Source organism: Aotus nancymaae, unplaced genomic scaffold (assembly GCF_030222135.1).
Source record: "Aotus nancymaae isolate 86718 unplaced genomic scaffold, 86718_ANA_hifiasm-v0.15.2.pri h1tg000016l, whole genome shotgun sequence".
Classification (NCBI taxonomy): domain Eukaryota; kingdom Metazoa; phylum Chordata; class Mammalia; order Primates; family Aotidae; genus Aotus; species Aotus nancymaae.
In genome coordinates this window covers 65,289,392-65,295,698 of record NW_026988428.1, presented here as the reverse complement: position 1 = coordinate 65,295,698, position 6,307 = coordinate 65,289,392, and the positions used below count along the sequence as shown (strand labels likewise).

General features: G+C 38.6%; 1 pseudogene; it reads right to left on the bottom strand.

Annotated features, from left to right (window-relative positions):
* Positions 1–1,993: 1,993 nt before the first annotated feature.
* On the bottom strand, positions 1,994–4,752 carry LOC105731145 (THUMP domain-containing protein 1-like; annotated as a pseudogene).
* Positions 4,753–6,307: the final 1,555 nt, after the last annotated feature.

Below are 6,307 nucleotides of genomic sequence, written 5' to 3'. Positions count from 1 at the left end.
CTATTAAATAAACATAGCCACTTGTGCGGGAAGCCTAACATTTTTACTACTTCCTAACTTTTTAAAACTTAACAATAAGCCCATTTCCGTAAGCTAACTTTACAGCTCCTTAATATTCTTAATCTGGATAGTTTACTTCTCAGACTTTGTTGGTATCTGTCTCTTCTAGCCTTTTTCAATTGTTTTACCCAGGAATAGTCCTTGAAAAAACTTTCAAATTCAGGAAACCCCTGTAGGCGACCCTCATGGTATGTGACTGTTAGGACTAAGTTGAAGAGTACTCTTATTTCACAGAAACCCAGAACTGTCTACTAGGGCTGAGTTTACTCTCTTCCTTCAGAGATAAAATTTCAGGCTGAGCAAATTTAGAGAAAGGGTTCCTCATCCAGTCATGCACTAGTGCTGGGAAAAGAAGAGAAAATGCCATCTAATTTGGTTTTATGGTTCCTCCAGGTAGGTTATGGCAATATTTGAGAGTTGTACCCTTCATTCTCAAGTCCAAGTGGCTGCAAAAACATTTCAAGAGTTCCTCTGCAAGGTGGCAAGGCAGTTTCCTTTTAGAACTAAGACTCTTCTCACTTGAAAAAAATTTTTTTTCTCCAGAATCTTTTAGAAACTTGTTCATTTGTTTATGTGATGAAAAACATCTGCTAAAAGGCTAGTTTCTGTAGCCATTCTTCATTTTCAAAGCACAGCACTCAGCAAAAGCTGGCTTACTGTTTTCTTGTAAGTACTCTGGCAACTCACCTTTCAACTCAAATATCCTCTACAGAACTACTCTTCCTCTAGTAAGCCACTGGATGTGTATGGTGCAGCAGATTTGTGTGCTATGTGTCCAGGTTTTTGTTTTGGGTTTTAATTTTTTTTAACATTTTTACATAAATGTGTCTTTGATACTGGGAAACATTATTCAGACCTTCCTGTATCTCCAAGTGTTTTATATCAGCCTCTCTGTGAAGAAAGCAGTGTGCTATAACGTCAACATCAGGATTTTTTTGTTGTTGTTAATGAGGCAAAACTTATCATGGAGACAACCACCAATGAGGCCCCAGGAGTGTAGATGGCAGACCTCTGGTTATAAGATATGATGACACACATTATATATTGGCCTTTGTTTTGGGAGGTTCCTAGCAATAGAAAAAGTTTTCTTTGAATTTCATCATTTATAAATCTTACAAATGCTACCACATGACAAATACTAGTGAAACCCGTTGACTCATCAACCTGGATAGAGAAGCTGCTGCTCTTCAGTTAATGACACAAAACCTTTTTAGCATCATATGAGATATCTTCAGTAATTCAGCTTACTGAGAATAAAGTCTTTTCAGTTTTGTACTACATCTTGCCCCAGCATTTTAATGTTATTATTAGATTCTCACCAAACATGCAACTTTTTCTTTTCTAAGTTCTGCTACCAAATAATTTGCTTCCTAAACCTTTTGACTGAATGTGATTTTTGATCAAAAGCCTTATTGTTTTGATATTCCAAAAGCCATTTAAAATAATAAATATCCTTTCTTGTCAAGTGGCTGTGATTTATAGTTACAACCGCTAGTTTTGTAAGTTTCATGCCACAGAAAATGCACAATGAGATAGGACAGCTTGGACTGAGTCCATAAAAAACCCTTGAGAAGTAGCTTTCATTATAAAGACATAACAAAGAGAATTTCTTTGTGTTCCTGTTGCACCAGTATACTGAAGTATATTCAGAAGACTGAAATTCTTCATCACCAACCTTGTCAGAAATGACTGTAAATCTGTGCCTAAAATGGGTCTCTTCTTTCTCACATCCTGCCTTCCAAAATTGCAGCACTGAACTGTCAGCTTTGCTACACACAAATGTTAATAAACTATAAAAACAGACATAACCAAACAAGAAAATCAAAGAAGTACACAAACTTTACTAAACAATTCACTTCTAACTTATATTTCCACATTTTTGCAACGTTCACAACAAAGTGGCCGGGGGGAAGCTGAGTTGTGGTGTGTAAAAACTCCTTCGTAGAATGAAAACTTCCCTCTATTTTCTACTTCACGGTCAGTTCACTCCCATAGGTCAGCTGGCACTGCATAAGGGCAGCCTGGGAGAGGTCAACGACCCCCTTTCTCCCATCCTCCTCGCCGTGCAAAAGTAGCCCATGGGTCTGCCTATACATACTACCATATAGGGCTAAAAGATCCCTAACAAAACTATTAATAGGGCTGCAAAATCATTGTTTGCAACTGGGAGAACAGCATTATGCAGCACACAAATAAAAAACAGTCTTCTTAGTCACAATTTTAGGTAGAACCCCAGTTGACAAACCCACATCCAACACGAAATGACCTCCTATGAGGATCCACTTGACTTGGATCCTTTCGTGCTTTACTTGCAAGTTCCAGTTTGGCTCCTCCCTCATTCACCACCTGCGGATCAGACTTCGGTTTTGTCTGCCCCAGCTCCTCACTATTCTCTGGTACCACTTGCTGGTTATTTTTTCCTTCTGCTGGGTTGTTTTGCTCTGATTTGTCAGCAGATTCCAATTTAGCTTCTTTACCGTTTTCCTGCTTTGGGTTAAGCTGTGACGGATCCTCAGGGCTCTTCACCACGTCCTGAAGATTGTATTTCTAAACAATGTAATCTTTGTCAACACCCAAGCAACTGACAGCTTTGATGATTTCTACGACCACCACCGTGTACTGTGGATTAGTGAGATAAACTTTATTTTCTAATTAAGGGTGCCCACTATTCCTGCAACAAAAACAGAAAACATGTCCCTGAGGAGGATACCCTTAAGTCTGACAGATAGAAAAAATCTTTCATCCCTGTTTCTTGTTAAAACAAGATACATACTAATTCATTCTTCTAAGTGGACTTCAAATACGCTGATCCCTTGCCATAAATACAAATGAAACCCTAAGACATTTACTAAAGTACTTTTTTCTAAAGAAAATTCAGAGTTAGAGATTTTATTCAACTACCAGGAAATCTCATATCCAACATAATGAAATCAGTTAGAGTTAATATTAAGAACATTTTAATATATTTGTCCTACACTCAAAAACGTAAGCCTTAAAACTTAAAAAAAAAAAATTCTTAAAAACAAGAACGAGTGTTTACCATTGAATGCCTATGAAAATCACTAAGAGAAACATACTTGCCAATTCATTGGTAACTTCTCTATTCATATGACTCTTTTGAGGTTTGTACAAAATCTGTGTCCCTTTGTTTGGCGCTTTAGACAAGGGTTCCAGCAATGTTTCTGCACACTTTTTCATATCTTCTAATAAAGCCTTGCATGTGCCTGAGATGGGTAACATTCATAGAATAACTCTAGTCTTCTTCTTCTTGGTTTTGTACATATCCTGGAGAATATGATGCACCATTTTCTCATGTTCTGAAAGGAAAAGAAAAAAATCCTCACAGAACAAACCAGTTAAGAAAATAATTTCTCATTTTAAAGATTAAACTTTAAGCTGGGCATGGTGACTCACGCCTGTAATCCCAGCACTTTGGGAGGCCAAGGTGGGCAGATTGCTTGAGACCAGGAGATTGAGACCAGCCTGGCCAATATGGCAAAACTCGGTCTCTGCTAAAAACACAAAATTAGCAAGGTGTGGTGCAGGTGCCTGTAATCCCACTACCTGGGAGGCTGAGACAGGAGAATTGCTTGAACCTGGGAGACCAGAGGTTCGTACCACTGCACTCCAGCCTGGGTGACAGAGCAAGATTCCGTCTCAAAAAAAAAAAAAAAAATTGAACTCTAAAATGAATTTTACTGGCAATAACATAGTTGACAGAAGAAGAAATTCTCATAATAAATTTTAAATGTATCTACCTAGTTATATTTTCCCAACTAGTATTTCTTCAGTGAGTAATATGTACCTATACTGCATCTAATATTTTAACTTTTCATGATTATTACTGCTTGCACTAGAAACAACTGCTTACTTAGACAATATTGTTATCATTTTGTGATGTCCTGGGTTTTCAACTTAACAACATGCTCTTGTATTCCTATAACAACAACTATCAGAGTAACAAACATTAAACAATTCATACATTTTTACAAAAAAACAGACAAACCTGTGAATCACTTTAAAAAGTTTAATTAATCTATTAGCTAAGTTAGAGCAGAAGTCTAAATATCAGACCCAGAAGGAATCCCGAATCATGCTGGGCACAAGATCATGAAAGGCAGTCCTCAGGCTGCAACCTGCCTACATACAAGTCTATTTGGGACTGCTTCAAAACATTTTAAATTAGTTGGCCACATTGAAAAAATAGAAAAACTCCAGATTTCCAACTTCTTTCAAAAAATGGGAAGATCTGGCCCTGCATTGCCAAACAGCAACAACTGGCGGAAGCTGAGTAGCAGCTGCCCCGTAGGGACGGAACAAGCACACTAGTTCCGCCCTAAGTTACATACGAAGGAAGCAGCAAAGCCAGGTTTCCACTCCTAAGCCAACGTTACATCTACCACCTCATTCCACCTCTCCATAGGCCTACTGCTAATACAGTGTACAGAGGCTGCGATCAAATGATCTGAGCCATGCCCAAGAAGCCATTTTATAAGCAGTGTTCTCTGAGACAGGAAGATGCTCAAATGTTATGGGATGGATAATCTTAACAAGCATCAGCCATACCTATCCCAAGTGTCCTGATGAAGATGACATCATTTGCTCTACTTTCCACTGACTGGAATCTTCTTAGCCTCATCTCTGTAGATGCTTTAATGTCACCAACTTCTTTCTTCAAGGCAGCATCCATATCATCATCTTCTCCCTCATATCCAGAGGGATACTGATCCTTGCCTGTAAACTGCATTAAACTAATGAGCAGATATGACATAACAGTCACATTTAAACACTATAATTATTTATGTGAAATCCCTGGTGGCAGGTGGCTCAGTATCAGTATTTATTTTTTTTTCAGATGGAGTCTCACTCTGTCGCTCAGGCTAGAGTGCAGTGGTACAACCTATGTCACCCAGGCTAGAGTGCAATGGTGCAATCTCGGCTCATTAAGACCTCCATCTCCTGGGTTAAAACAATTTTCCTGCCTTAGCCTACCAAGTAGCTGGGATTTCAGGTGCATACCACTATTCCCAGCTAAGTTTTGTATTTTTAGTAGAGACAGGGTTTCACCACATTGTCCAGGGTGGTCTTGAACTCCTGACCTCAGGTGATCCACCAGCCTCAGCCTCTCAAAGTTCTGCGATTACAAGTGTGAGCCGCTGTGCCAGGCCCAATAATAACACTTTTTATTATGAGACTGAGATACCACTCCCTTCAAAATATGGAGGAAGAATGGAGTTTCCTCAGATTATGGTATGTAAAATTTGAAAATGTTTTTAAAAGCATCTTGGCAGTTTGAGACAGAGAGAAATGTGCTGACCAGATAAATCATTTCAGGGTGGACCTTAACACCTTCACCAGATATCTGTGTGCCTGACACAACACTGTCCTTTTAGTGAGATAAGACCAAATACTTGTGAAATTAAAAACTCTTGTTCTCAGAAACATAGACAAATGGAACAGAACAGAGGCTCCAGAAACAACACCACACATCTACAACCATCTGATCTTTGGCAAACCTGACAAAAACAAGCAATGGGGAAAGGACTCCATGTTTAATAAATGGTGTTGGAAAAACTGGCTAGCTACAAGCAGAAAGCTGAAACTGGACCCCTTCCTGTCACCTTACACTAAAATTAACTCCAGATGGGTTAAAGATTTAAACATAAAACCTAACATCATAAAAACATTAGAAGAAAACATAGGCAAAACTGTCCATGACATAGGCATAGGCAAGGACTTCATGACTAAAACACCAAAAGCAATGGCAACAAAAGCCAAGATAGATAAATGGGATCTAATTAAAATTCAGAGCTTCTGTACAGCAAAAGAAACAATCATTAGAGTGAACTGGCAACCAACAGAATGGGAAAAAATTTTTGCAATCTTCCCATCTGACAAAGGGCTAATATCCAGAATCTACAAAGAACTAAAACAGATATATAAGCAAAGGACAAACAACCCCATTCAAAAGTGGGCAAAGGATATGAACAGATACTTTACAAAAGAAGACATACATGAGGTCAACAAACACATGAAAAACACTCATCATCACTGGTCATTAGAGAAATGCAAATCAAAACCACATTGAGATACCATCTCACGCCAGTTAGAATGGTGATCATTAAAAAATCTGGAGATGACAAATGCTGGAGAGGATGTGGAGAAATAGGAACACTTTTACACTGTTGGTGGGAGTGTAAATTAGTTCAACCATTGTGGAAGGCAGTGTGGCAATTCCTCAGGGACC